This window comes from Lactuca virosa, chromosome 1 (assembly GCF_052849685.1).
Source record: "Lactuca virosa cultivar CGN04683 chromosome 1, Lactuca_virosa_CGN04683_v6, whole genome shotgun sequence".
Classification (NCBI taxonomy): domain Eukaryota; kingdom Viridiplantae; phylum Streptophyta; class Magnoliopsida; order Asterales; family Asteraceae; genus Lactuca; species Lactuca virosa.
In genome coordinates, this window is record NC_136426.1 from 153,909,245 (window position 1) to 153,924,230 (window position 14,986).

General features: G+C 37.6%; 2 long non-coding RNA genes across 2 annotated transcripts; both read left to right on the forward strand.

The window, feature by feature from the left end:
* The first annotated feature begins 1,648 nt into the window (after positions 1 to 1,648).
* LOC145107139 (uncharacterized) lies at positions 1,649 to 3,033 on the forward strand. Its single transcript, XR_013707741.1, has 4 exons — positions 1,649 to 1,760; positions 2,385 to 2,437; positions 2,716 to 2,855; positions 2,933 to 3,033. It is a non-coding gene; the product is annotated as an uncharacterized LOC145107139 (long non-coding RNA).
* Positions 3,034 to 7,717: 4,684 nt separating this feature from the next.
* On the forward strand, positions 7,718 to 8,841 carry LOC145107144 (uncharacterized). Its single transcript, XR_013707742.1, has 3 exons — positions 7,718 to 8,298; positions 8,415 to 8,569; positions 8,683 to 8,841. It is a non-coding gene; the product is annotated as an uncharacterized LOC145107144 (long non-coding RNA).
* The last annotated feature ends 6,145 nt before the right edge of the window (positions 8,842 to 14,986 follow it).

The following is a 14,986-nucleotide window of genomic DNA, read 5'->3' on the forward strand; positions in this document are numbered from 1 at the left end:
TCGGTGAGGGGTTGTGGTGATGCTGCGGGGAGCCGTAGTACTCACTGTTCAGTGAGAGGTCATTATGATACTGCGGGGAGCCGTGGTACCCGCTAGTCAGCAAGAGAATGTTGTGACGAAGTGCTCTCTGATTAGAACGTGACGGAGAAGAGTTTTGGGCTTGGGTAGCCCCAATATTTGATTTTGTGGGAGCCTGGTGGTCGAACCAGGGGCAAGTCTGGGGTCTCCATATTTGTCGGGAGTCGTTATATTCTGAAATTGAGTAATAGTTGTCGCAACCAAAGGGAAGTGGATAAGTGAGGAACGCATGAGTTGCGGGTCATGAATCATGAGTTGGGTGGTTCTTTTGGGGACGAGTGGTTCCAATTCTGGGTCGGGCCGGACTCTCAAGTTGAGTTTGGCTCAAGTGGTGCATTGAGTAGACGAGAGGAGACTGCGGGATTCTGAGAGGGAATCCATTTTGAGGAGTATTGTTTGTCTTCCGATGCTTTAGAACGGGGTGGGTCAGTTCGTTGGTACGGGAGTTACCGCGAGGCGCATGTATCTAGGGAGTAGTGTTCGACCGAGGTCGAGGGTGAAACGATTAGTGGGAATGTGGTAGCTATTGGGGTAAAGAGAACTTCGTGACTTGTGTGTCACTGGGCCGAGATAGTTGTTGTAGGGAAGGAGTCAGTGAGACATTTCGGGACATGTTATGGGTTACCTTTGGAGGTTCATCGGTGGACTCAGGAATTGATCTGGTGCTCAGTATTGAAAAGGGGATATGAGAGACGAAACTGGAGCTTATCATGGTGATGTCTGAGGACACTTCTAAGCGAGCATGGTTATTCTCTTATGTCTGAGGACAGAGTGTTGGGGATTCTTTGTTCGGATGGGGTCTGATAGCAGTTTAGTGGATGAACCCCGGTGGGGTGTGAACCCCCCGTTTCTTGGGGCGTGATCAGATCATTCGGCATGTTTGGTATGAGTGAACGGTAGCCGATTGTTGGAATTGGTTTTGTGAAAATCAAAGGACCAATGAGTTATCAGGGTTTGATATTCGAGGAGCGAATATCATGGTGATCGCTTGAGTAGGCGATCTGACGGCTGTCAGGCCACCAGAGTTACGAGATTTTGAGAAGGAGTATATTAGAGGCAGAAGGGTTGGATTAGTTATGGATTTGGGAGTTTTCTGTGTGTTTTCAGGTGTCCATGGAAAAGTTTCTGTGCGGCATGAGATCCTTTTGGTGGTGCCTTTCGGGTTGTTGAATTCAATCTATGTGTGGTTTAAGGAGCGATTTCGAGGGTGAAATCAAAATAAGTGGGGGAGAATTGTTACATCCTGAAATTCAGGTACAACTATTTAACCCTTCTCTTTTGTCAAGTTGTCAAGATTGGTCCCTGAGTGGAAAATGTTCCAAATGAGTACGCTGGGCGTACTGGAGAGTACGCTGGGCGTACTCATGCGCTTGAAATGGACGCGGACTCTTTAAGGTACGCTGGGCGTACCAAAGTTACGCTGGGCCTAACTGGTCCAGATGCAAACCCTAAATGAGACTTGTGCACTATATAAGGAATGATATGGCCTTATCCTCAGCCACCATTTCATAGAGAGAAACCCTAAGAGAGCAATTCCTTCGTCCTAAAGCTTGTGTGTGAGTGTTTTGAGCTAAAAGTGCCTTCGTGTGTTAGTGAAGAAGAAGGGGAGGTGCTTGTGGAGGCTAGGGTTTGGAGTTCAAGCTTGGATCTGAGTTCTTCAGAGGAAGAAGCTTCACTTAGAGGTAAAAGGGGCTCCATGGACCTAGATCTGTCCATTTCTAGGGTTTAAGTTCCAAAGATGGAGACTTTATGAGCAAAAGGGGCTCCATGGACCTAGATCTGTCCCATTTCAGTGATATGTGTGTTGTAGATCCATAAAAATCCCAACTTGGTCGTCATTAAGGAGTCATGTTTGAGTTATGGGCTTTAAAGTGTTGGAAGTGGAATGATTTGGGTGTTGGTGACTCTTACAGCCATGCAAAGGCTTAAAGTCACCAACTTTATGGATTAAGAGGCTTAGGGGTAGTCAGATCTGGGAGTTGGACGTGTGTCTTAACCGTTTAAGACCCCAAAAGCAAAGGAGCATGAAACTGGGACTTACGCGGGGCGTAATCCCAATACGCGCAGCGTAGGGGGTCGCGTTCCCCGATTCTGTGAGGTTGCCGGGTACGCCCAGCGTACAGGTTTGGTACGCGCAACATAACCCGGAGAGTTGACTTTTGTTGACTTTTAGGGTTTGGTCAATGTTTGGGTCTTTGAGCCATGAGAGGGGTAAAATGGTCTTTTACCCTTCTGAGAGGGCTAAGAGAGGGATTAGTCTAGCCTTGAGAGTTGTATTGATTAGAGTACTTATTCCATGTGATTAGGCGGAGGCTATACCAGATTTTTACCGAGTTCGAGATTTACCGAGTTACCCGAGGTGAGTCTTCTCACTATACTTTACCTAGAGTGGTAATTAGAGTTATATGACAGAGTATCTTGTATGCTACTTATGTGATTGTGATGCACTGCATTATTTCTATGTGATTTATGCTGTGTATGTTCCAGAGTTTACAGAGTTAGAACCGGAAGGTTCACAGAGTTAGGACCAGAGGGTCCACAGAGTTATAGCCTCGAGTGACTAATATGTGTTATATGTGGTATTTTGGGGAACTCACTAAGCTTCGTGCTTACCGTGTTATGTGTTATGTGTTTCAGGTTTTCTCGGGAATACGGGACGGCACCGGCTTGATTGTACACACCAGAGAAAGAGTTATATTTTGAGGATCCTGGATTATTAATGGAGTTGTGCTTTGTAATTTGAATAAACGAGATTTCTATACAATATGTTATGAAAAGTATGCGATTTTAAAATAAAAAATTTGTTTGAAAAATTTCGGTGTTACAAGTTATGAAGTTGTACTGTGTTTTGTAGGTTTGGGCATAATTATGATGAGTTCTTATAGCTTTTAACAAGAAAGAGACCAACAGATCGATTTTTTTATGAAAGAAGAGCTAAATGCAGATGGTTGGGTATGTAATTATTCTACTTAAGTTTATGGTTTTCCAAATGGGGATTACGATTATTAATTAAACAAACTACATATTTGATTGATTATAAATATTTGGTTTAACTGCAAGAACTAGCAACATACTTTCTTTTACTTCATTCTATAGCATCCTACTTTTATTTCTTTAAATTACAACATTTTTATTATAATTTTTTTATTAAAGCATTGTATATTGATACGTTTATCCAGCTGTTAAATAAATTGTAATGAAATTCTAGACTTATTGCAAAAATGTAAATAAATAACTTGACCTTTTTTTTGTTGTCTACAAGTGTTCTCAAAGATAATAACTTAAGCCATTTGCTAAGTTGTTTTTCTACTCATTGTTCATTTTGCTCTTATTATTATATCTACTGGTGTTTATTTAAATTCTTTTGCAACTTCAGGTTAATTTTTGTATTGTACTTGATTTAGATTTTGTTAGCCTTTCCATAATCATCCTATTTTCCTTTTCTTCTTTTGTTTTCATCCAAGTATTAGTTGATGATACTTTTCTTGTGATTTCATTTTTTTAACAGCTAGCAAATCAATAGATTGTAATGATGTGCATAGTGGAGTTCTGATGCTAATGCTAAACCCATATTTATACATGGTGCATAAGTGAGCTAACTGTTGAAGTGCGTTCTAAAGGTTTTATTTGTGTATCTAATTCAACCCATTTTACTTAATTATTTAATAATATGTTATTTATGGTATATAAGAGCGCCAATTTTTGAATGGGTGTAGAGGAGAGGTAATCAAACTAGCAAAAAATAGTAAGGCAAATAATGCTATGTTAGTTTTGAACGTTTTTTATATTATTATGGTTGTTTACATATCGTCATCGTTGTAGCTTGTAAGCACCATAAGTGTAGCCTAATTGAGTCTGTAATAAATGTATGTTGCTCCAATTTACATTAATAATTATATATTTTAAATTTAATTTATTTATCAGTTTATGAAAATGAAAATAAAAAACAATTAATTCACTACCAATGCATTGAATTTAAATTGTAACTAATAAGAATAATAAAATACTTTTACATAAAAAAAAACAAATTATTAAAAAAGAATATCATATGTATCCTAAAAAAAATGTTTAACATGTTTATTTTAATCCAACATTAATGTTACATCAAAATCTCATAACTCTATAAAATAATAATATTTTGAAAATAAATAATTAATTATTATTATTTTTAACTATCAATATTTGTTTATATTTGTAACCGTGGTTCCCACGGGTTATAGCCTAATTATTTTGATAACTAAATAACTTTCTGAATTTAAATAATTATGTTCTCCTTAATTCTCTCAACTTCCTTACTGGGAGCCAATTAAAATGTCAGTTATGCCCTTATAATTATAATTTCTAATTTTCTTTTATTAAAGGAAAATATGTGTGTACATGTGTTCCATTTTAACTATTATGCACCTTAGAATCTTAGCCATATACAAATCTAATCTAATGGTCCAAAACTTGTCATACACTCACACAATATATGCAATTCACATTTGATCCTAACCCTATATATATATATATATATATATATATATATATATATATATATATATATATATATATATATATATATATATATATATATATTAGCTATTTGGTTTATTTTCCTAGAATATGCCCTAAAATAGTAGTCTGTTCGAAACTACTTTAGCCTCCTTAAAACCATCAATTATGTATCATTATTCCTTACAACGAAAATTCAACATTATAACTTTTCAGGTACCTATTACACTTGTTCATATGATTTTCTATTATTTATTATGAATTTTTGAAAACAACATATCATAGCAACTCAATCCGGACAAGTAAGTGAAAATCACATTTATCAACCTAATTAAAGCCATTTCCATGCTTAGGTCAAATCTAATGAAATTCACTATACTTAATTTTTGAACCTTGGGCATGGGTTTAGGTCCGAAAGACCTTCCATGAATTATTTTTAATGTTTCTAAGAACAATACATAACAGTAATTCTCTCAACCACATTTCAACACTAGGGTTAGGGTTTTCGATCCAATGTACACCTAACCTTATTGACTAGGGTTGATCCCCATATGAACACATAAGGTCTCTACATCTATAATACACTCAATAATGATGAAATCTTACGTAGGCCATTGAGATTGAATGCTACAGACAAGGCTTGTACCAAAAACGATTTCCATAAACCTTCCTAAAACTTCTACCTTGATTGAAAACCAGTAACTCTAACTCCACAAAATGAAATTGAAATACCTCCGGTCAAAACTTCCATATATTTCGTAGGAACCTTCATTTAAAATTTTGTGAAGATCCAACGGTTTAATCTCCGTGGATCGTCCAAACACTACTATAAGGTCTTCAAAAATAGGAATTCCAGAAATTTTCTTTTTGGTCTGAACTCTTACTCTTCAAGGATTGCAATTCTAGGATTTGGGGCTGCCCCTAGAACGAAAATAGTGATGAAAGATAGGCCATTCTCGATTTTAAACCATAATAGAATTTCATTTTGGCAAATTTGACACAAATGGTCCCTAAGTTCCAAGAAGTCTAACAATTTAAGTTTTAAATATGGCCCTTTCAACCCACCCTCTCCATTTCTATTTCTTTTTAGGTTATTATGTTGTTTCCTTCATTTTTAAAATTAAAATAATTAAATTAAATAATAAAAATACAGAAATCTTAACATACCGAAAAAACGAGATGTTACACATCTTTCTTTTCATCCCTGGAATGTCACAAAGATTTTGTCAAGTCCCTAATCCTTCACCTCCAACACTCACTGCCACACCCACATCAATTTTGAAAATCTTCGACTTTGCCAAATGAAACCGAGATTTGTAGCTTGATAAACCAAAAATTTTGCAACATGAAAAACCAAATTTCCTACCAAAACTAAATCCCCCACTAAAGGGAGATCAAAATCGAACCAAAAATAAGACCAACATCTTGAGTGCCAGAATCAAACTTAACGGTGAGAAAATAGAGGATCAAGAATAGGAAATTTCTTACCTCTGTCGCTCCTTCTTTTGTCTCCGACAAAATCTGTTGAATCTCCCACATGCCTTCGAAATTTGCATTTTTAGCATTTATTCTAATTTCCCATAAAAAATTACTAGAATTAGAATGGAGATTCAGGAAGAGAGGATAAGATGAAGAAAGCTCACATGGCGGTTGATGGGGTGTCTCTCTCAAAAAAAGTGTTAGTGTTCTGTCGTCGGACAAAAAGGTTTAGGGAAATTCGTGAAAATGTAATAGGAGAGGGTGGGTGGGGATAAAATGGCGAGTGGAGGGGGGGTGTTTTAATTTTTTTCTATTTTTTTAATTTAAAATTGACAAACCGAAATAATACAAAATTTATTTTTATGTTTGATAGGACCAAAGATGCAATAAATTACTCCAAACCACAGGAACCATTCGTGTAATTTACTTTTGTTTTTTAAAAAAAAAACACAAATTCATCATTCTATAAAAATAAACAACCAAAAATTAGTTTTGACGTTTGAAGGACAATTACTGCCATAAATAAAACCACAAGAACGAACAGTGTAAAACGAAAAAAGAACTAAAGTTGCAACTTTGACTATACATCAGGACCATCTAAGGTAAATAACTAAATATACTCTATATTTAATTTAGTGCCGTGGGCAGTAAAGAGTAAACCCTAACTCTGTCTCTTTTTACCGCAGATGGTCGGCAGAGGGTACGATGGGTAGGTTTTTACTCCATTAAGGCGTTAACCTTCATGTTTTTTTTTTCTTTGAAAGTCGTATGGGAGATCTCGATATCCTTTTATTGCTATATCAACTTATTTGAGAGATTGTGTTTGAATCATGATGTTTATGATTGCTTTGTACATTCAAGTTGAATACGTAAACTCTATTTTTGGGATTTCATTTCTTGTCATTTATCAGTTATCACGTATCATTGGATCACAGAAATCAAGATACTGGTTTTGAGAAGATATATTACATGCGTTCGAACGATAATTAAATGATTGTTAAGAAATTGTATCCCCTAAATGCTATAAAAAACAGATGTGAACCATAACAATCAGGGCATGCTGTTAGGGCTATTTTGGATGAAAGAGAGTGAAAGGGCATTCATGTCTTTTTGCACAAACAGCAAGTCAATGTCCCTTTGTTACTCTTCTTGCATTTGATATGATATATGCAGCCCCTACCATATTTCTGGTCCATTGCTAGTTTCTGTGGCCCTCTTGTTAAAACATTATCTTCTTTAAGAAACTTGGATTATCATCTAATAAGGTTACAAAATACTAACTTTTGAGTTACATTTCATAAAAAATGCTTACAGTTATTAAATTATATGTACTTCAAATAAAACAATTTCTTTCTCATGAGTTATGTTACCACACCCAAAACCTCCTTTGATAATAAAAGGATACTAAGAAGAGTATCAGAAATGTCAACTTGTTCTGTGTTTCTTATTGCTTTTCATTTTTCTTGAAATAACCAAGTCCCCTTTTTATTTCTGAATCTAATGACAGAGAATTATAAAAGGAGTTCTGTAACTTGTATAGGAGAAGATAGAATCAATAACTTGCCAGAGGACTTGGTAGACTCAATTTTAGAGCGGGTCCCATTTGAAGATGCTGTAAGGACAAGCATTATATCTAAAACATGGAGGTATAGATGGACAGAAATACGGGCTCTGGTTTTTGATAAGACGTTTTCAAACAAATTTGCAAAAAATGAAGCTTTTGGTCATAATGAGTTTATAAAGATCATAAACCAAGTCTTGACCCTTCACAAAGGTCATATCTTGAAATTTCATCTCCATATACCAAACATGTCTGTTGATAGCTTCCAAGAAGTCGATCAATGGATGCTACTCTTATCAAGAAATGGAGTCAGGGAACTCATTCTTACTAGTTCAAATCAACGTTATGAACTTCCTTCTTATGTGTTTTATTGTCTTGAGTTGACAAAGTTGGAACTGGAAAATTGTTTCTTTAAGCCACCACTTGAGTTTGAAGGATTTCTCAACCTTGAAAAACTTCTTCTGAAGGATATTGATTTTGGGGCTAACTTGTGTGGAACTAAGATGAACCTACCACAGCTAAAGACGTTGTCCCTGTATTCATGCACAAATGTCTACAATTTCAACATCAAGGCTACAAAACTGAGGAATTTAACTGTCATTGCTTGTCCTGATGCCATGTTGGCCACATTGTTAAGTAACTTGACCAAAATTCGTTTTTTTTATATCGATGCTCAGTTCCTCAAGGTATAATTCTCAAAAAGAGTTTGCACAAAGATGTACTACTATTTATCTCAAATGTGGTTCTCATGCTATTTAGGCAAGTTAAAATCTAACTTTCACCTCATAGATGTTTACTGCAGAAAATATTCCAAAGTGGTTTCCGCATCCAGTTAATAGCTTAAGGCATTTGTGGTTCGGAAAATTTCAATTTGGGGACTTGGATCAGCTTCATGGTGTTCTTTGTTTGCTTCGGAACTCACCAAATCTTAAAACACTGACTATGAACTTGGAGATGGTAAAGTATATATATATATATATATATATATATATATATATATATATACATATTGGTTATACGATACACGAGTTGGAAGCTAAAGTGTGGTTGAATTTTTTATGTTATTTTAGGAGCCTCAAGCTGACATCGGGCCTGCGTCAAGTATTTTGAAATCTCCAAACTCCTTGGACTATAAATTGTGTCGATTGAAAACTGTGGAGATAAGATATTTAGAAGGATCAATACCGGAACTGCTTTTTATAAAGCTTCTTCTTGCTCATTCCCCTTCTCTCCAGAAGTTTACCATTAAACCAAGTAGAGCTTCTAATGTTCAAAAAAGACTTGAAATTGCGATGAAAATTATGCAGTTCCCTCGAGCCTCAACAAAAGCAAAAATGTTCTACTTTGGATCACTATATTACCCCTTTATGCAACATGCTAATTTGAGTATTGCAAAAGGATAACATAGCTAGAGGTGCACAAAAGAGTAGTATGTTGGGCTTTTTCAGACTGGACTAGGGTGGGTTTGGGTCTGAATTTTTTTAGTTTCAAGCAAGACCGATATGGACCGTGGGTTCTCAACTCGTTCCAAAAATCCAGACTATGGCCATGGCCTTTGCACGTTTACTATAGTTGCTAAGTGCTCTCTCTATATCGTTATCTTCTTGTTAATATGCCTACATCTACTTCCCCTTTACCTTATAACATTCCAGGTTTTGTTGCTTTGTTGTTGTTGTTGTTCTGTTTAACATGGAGAGATAAACTACTTCGTCTCTCTCTTCAAGTGATGAGTAAGTTTCTACTTCATACACCTCCATTTATTTAATTCTTTGAAAGTCGTATCCTTTTCAATGTTATATCAATTTATTTAATAGGTTTTGTTTGAATTCTATAGTTTATGGCCTCCTTCGTTTATTCCAATTAAATACATAAACTTTGTTTTTGGAATTTCATTGTCAATTATCATATACAAATCAGCAAACCGATTTTGTGAAGGTGTAGTACATGTGTTCAAAAGATGATTGATTGGATAGTGGTTAATTTTGATTTTCTATAAGTTAGGTTTTTCCATGAGGATAGACCAATATTAAAATCAATGCACATAAGAATGAATTAATTAACTAAGAGTTTAAGAACTATACTCCTCCATTATACTAATTTTATGTTTCACTCCCTCCTTGGAAAGCGGGTTTTTGCCTATATAATTGTAGTTTAGAAAAATATTTACCAAGTTAGTGTACTTTATAATTTATTTAAAGAATAATTGTACTTTTTATTTAAAATGAAATTAATTATGCACTTGGCTCCGTTTCTTAAGCCTTCTTCCCTCATACCTTCCCGTGAATGATGATATCCCCTTCCGCCGCCCTCCTTTCTTCTATTGCTGTCCTATCTTCTACCTTGTTATTCTTGCTTAGTTATGATACATTTCTCACCCAAATTGAACCAATCGCAAGTCGCATTTTCCTGCAATCCTATATGTTCTAAAATCTCATTGGGTTAGAACGAAAACCCTAAGTGACCCACCTGCTAGTTCACTATCATTATTTTGATTATTGTGGGACTTAAGCCTAGTAGGACCAAGTGGTTCACCATTCTAGTTATTGGCAGCACCTCCGGGTTAACTACAATTATAGTAGTCATCAGAATCGAAGCCAAGTACACCATAAACACCACAACATGAGAGTCACGGTTGCTGGATTTGGTATTGTTGGCAGAGAAAATAGTGTAAATGAAGTTAAATGTAGATGATGTCATCACCGAAGCCGTCAAACTTGGTGTAAACTGTAATGGTGGGTGATCGTGTTTGAGCCACCACCATTTTTAGATAGACATACCCGATGTGGTAGATCTTGCCAAGACTACATCACATAATTTAGCATAACGCAAACTTTATCAACATAAGCAACTCATGTAACCACCGATTTAACATGTCCTCTTGATCGTTCATTAATGCTCCAAGCGAACAATCACTACTGGAAAATAGCAAATGTAGTACACCACATCTAATGCGGTTGTAATAAAAATCCGTAATATAAATGGCTAATGTTAATGGCATATAATATGGCTAATACGGTAAGAATTGGAATTGAATACGGGGACTTACTAATGTTATTAGCTTGAAATGTAATACAGTTAAAACCGAGATCTAAAACGGCTCAATTTGAAATCAAGTATAGAACTATCCATTTTCTAATAAGGCTCACTAATAGATTGCAAAATCAATTCCACGTCAACCTTTTTAATAACGATTACATATGACAGATGATAAAATTGCCTGCGTAAAGACCACCATATAAACGTCAAAAAAAAGACAAACCTGAAAGGCGCTCCCTAGGATTTTGCAATGCTTCGCGAAGGAACTGATCGACAAACCTCCGCCTCTGTTCTCCTGTTGACGACACCGAGGAAGCTTCCTCCTTCGGCCTCCCGTTGCTTCCGCCTCCCCTTTCTTTCACGTTGTTTGCATCATGATCGGCCTTTGGGTTAGTTGATTGATTCGTTCAATGTGTTCCATGTAATGGACTTGATTACACGAGTGTTGTTTAAGTGAAATCTCCTAGGAATTTTGATGATTGATGCAAAATTTCGTGATTAAAGCAGTTATTCTAGATCAATGATATCAATTCAATATATTGATTTATGTAGTTTCGATCCTTTGATCCTAATTTTCTAGGGTTTTAATTTATTGTTGTTTATATTGGTAGCTTTCGTTATCTATGATTATAAGTAATCATCAATTCGATCCTTAGTCTTAAACAACCAATTTACTTGTGAAAGTTGAAAAAAAACACTTTACCAATTGTAGTATTCTTTAGTTCTTTTATGTCAACCTTACTGAACTGTTTATTTGGCAAATTTTCATTTACATTTGGTTGTTTATGAAAGAGGTGATTGTTTAAAATGCTAATTCCCTCCATGATTATACATATTTTGGCTTTCCTGTTCCCATAATCATCTTCATTGGCTTTGTTTTAATCATAAAAGCCAATCAAACAGAGTCTTCATTGACTTTGTTTTATAACTAGAGGCATGACATTCTAACGGTAAGAATAGGTACTTTTGAATAATTTAAAATTAAAATTGTCTATGGTTATTAAGATAAAATATAAAGTTTACTTGCAAGTTATTTCTTATTAGGTAATTATATACTTTCATTTAGTTTTAATGAAAATTGACATGATTATATAATTTCTATGTGTTTTATAGTTAAATCCTCCACCTTTTTAGAAGCACCAAGACTAATGCACACTGATGATATATGGTCCATTAGCATGACCTAGACTGCTCCAGTGCGCCAGCCTGGCCTGACGCGCTCCTGCCAGCCTTGCTGGGGACTCCCTTGCCAGCCTTGATGGGACTCTCCCGTCGGCCCGGCCTAGCGCTCCCTTGCTGGGGACTCTCCCGCCGGCCCGGCCTGACGCTCCCTTGTCGGTCTTTCCTGGTGCGCGCCCGCCAGCCTTGCCTGGGGCGCGCCCGCTAGCCCCGCCCGGCGCCTCCGGGCGGCCTTGCCCAACTCCTTGCTAGTTGGGCCTGAATTGGGCCGGCCCAAGGCCTGCCCTAATTCCCATTGACCTAATTGTCCACTATAAATAGAATAGTGTCTCCTCCATGAAGGAGGATCTTTCTGGAACCTCTCCTAGACCTTTTCCCTAGGACCTTTCACTAGGACTCTTCCCCATGGCTCAGCCGCCACTATACTCGGACCGGGTGGCTCAGCCGCCACCCGCCGCCCTCAGCCACCATACACCACCACCAACACCAAGATGGTTCTCTCCAGCTATGGAGGACCGTCTCAGATCTATCAGTTGATATAACTTGATCGTCGGAGTTCGCTCCCGGGGCACAGTCCCTGGGACGGCTCTAACGCATCTCTCTGATTGTGATCTCCAGATATCCGCCGCAGCAGAAGACCGGAAGACACGCCGGAGGTCGATGTCGCATCATTTGGCGTCATCCCGAATTCGAGCAAGTAGCAAAAGCCTCAGTCAGTTTCAAGCTCGTTCTTCCTCAGATCTGATGTGTTTTCATCTCAGGTTTCCTCAGATCTGTTAATTTCTAGTATCATTTGTTCATATCTGTGTGTTACTTGACAAGATCTGATCAAATTTGCTTCACCATCTTTTAAATCTGTAGATCCATCATGTTTTTTAGTTCAGATCTATGGATCTATATGATTTCCTTCACTCAAACACTCCCCAAGTGTGCACAAATCTTCTTAGATTTGTTTTCGGTTCATATTTGGGGGTTTTGTTGAGTAGGATGAAGAGAAAATAAATTTTTATGAGCTTTTCGTTCAGATCTTTTGATCTGTTGAGTTTTTCCCGTTCAGATCTTCAGATCTGTTGAGTTTCTTGCTAAGATATCTAGATATGTTTCGTTTTAGATCATTTGAGCAACACTCATGTTTTAAAAGACTTCATAAGATCTAATTTTCCTCTATATTTTGATGGGTTCTTCAGCAAGTAGTGAAGAAGGAATTTCTCATTAGTTCTTAACCCATTTTTGTTTTTATTTTGGTGTTTTTTCTAAGAAATATGAGAAGAAGAGAAGTTTCTACTTCATTTTTAGTGTATATGTTTAAAAAAAAAAGAAGAACGATTTTTTATTTATATATAGAACTTCAATTTCTGAAACATTTATTTGTACATTCAGCCATATGGCTTGTACATTTTACAAAACCCTCATAAAAAAAATAGAAAGGATGAGAAGCTCTGATGGGTCTTAACCCACTTTCAGTTCATATATTTTTCAGAAAATCCTATTTGGTTTAGGATTCTCAAGTATTATTCAAGTTGTTTGCAAATTTGAAAGAAGAAATAAGTTTCAATTAATTTTTTATCTTCTCAATTCCAGAAAACTCATTTTTCATTGTGCTGTAATCCTTAAATATTTTCAAAAGTTGGTAAAGTTACTTTTGCCCTATGGTTTTACCATTTTAATTAATGGTTTTCAAAAAAAAAAAGGAGTAGAAAGGAGTTCTACAAGAAACAAGGAGAACTGATCTGTAAAAAAAGATAGATACAAAAGCAAACAGCTCATATTCACAACAACAAAACCCGTTTATTCCTCTCACCAAAATTATCTATCCTCAAAAATATATTTACCCTAAACCCAGTTAGAGTGAGAATTACAGTGATTGTACGTTTCAAAAAAAAAAAAAAGATGCAGACAAAAGCTAGTGTGTACACAAAGAGAAAAACCTTTACAGCTCATACTTTGTCTGTCTATTGTGAACAACTGTTCTTGGAGTCATCCGACTCATCCCTTCCAGTCAACCAGCAGCACTCCCAAATCAATTCACCGGTAATCGGACCCCGATCATCACCGGTCGTCTCCAACAGCTCTCACCAAAACCTGCAACAAGTGACCCAGCAGCTACCATCGATCCCAGCAAGACACAACCAACAAACCACTCGTGGACCACCAGAAACAGAAGCTAGCACGCCACGGTCACCACCGGGTACTTCAGACTCCGGTGAGTGGAACCTAGTTGCAATCTCCGGTGACGAATTCCAACACCGATCGTAACCTTCGTATTCCTGCTTGATCACTGGGCGCTAGCTGCCACTTCGGCCCCTATTCCTGGATCGCTGTGGTCGGCTGGAACCGAAGCACCACCGCTGGAAATCGGGATTGCTGTTCCGACTCCCTTCCTCGGTGGACAAAATACAAGCGACAGCGACTGAGGCATCGCCTCATCACTGCCGGCCACTACCATATTCAACCCCACCTGGTCCATGACTCTTTCGGAAGCAGTCAACCAAATCAACCCTACTGGGAATCGCTAGACCTTCAGCCGGCCGTCAACAAGCATACGACCTCCGAACAGCAATGACACCAATCATCGACAATCGCCATCGCTGGTCGACCCCGACTTGGCAACGCCTCCGGTGGGATGGCCCCAAAAGCGAGCACCTCCCCCGACCATTGTCGATCATTTCTAGCAGGCGGCGATCCATGTAAAACCCAAACCTGTGCAAGCAATCGCCCATCGTGACCTTCAGACCAGCGCACCCCAGCGACAACAGCTCCAATCGTCGGCCGGTCACCACTAGTTAACGCCAAACCACTGCAAACAACAACTTCATTGACAATACCCACCAGAACAGAGCAATCGCTGCGGGCAACACCGATATCCTTCTAACAGCCCTAAGTCGCCGACGATTTCGCTACAGTCAATAATGATCTTCGGTGTTTCCCTCTTTTGACTTCGTGGAATCGTGGGATACCTGGAAGGGGACTCAAAGCAGATGAAAGGCGAGTAGTCCATGACCTGGTACACGATCCATAAAAGAAAAGGGAAAAAGAAATTGGGCTTATGGTGCAAGTGGGCTCTTTATATGGGCTTCTACATTACACTGAGCTACATCAACATTAATTAAAACAGGCTATTTGTTTAGCTAAATTTAAAACAGCCACTCAAGGTTCACT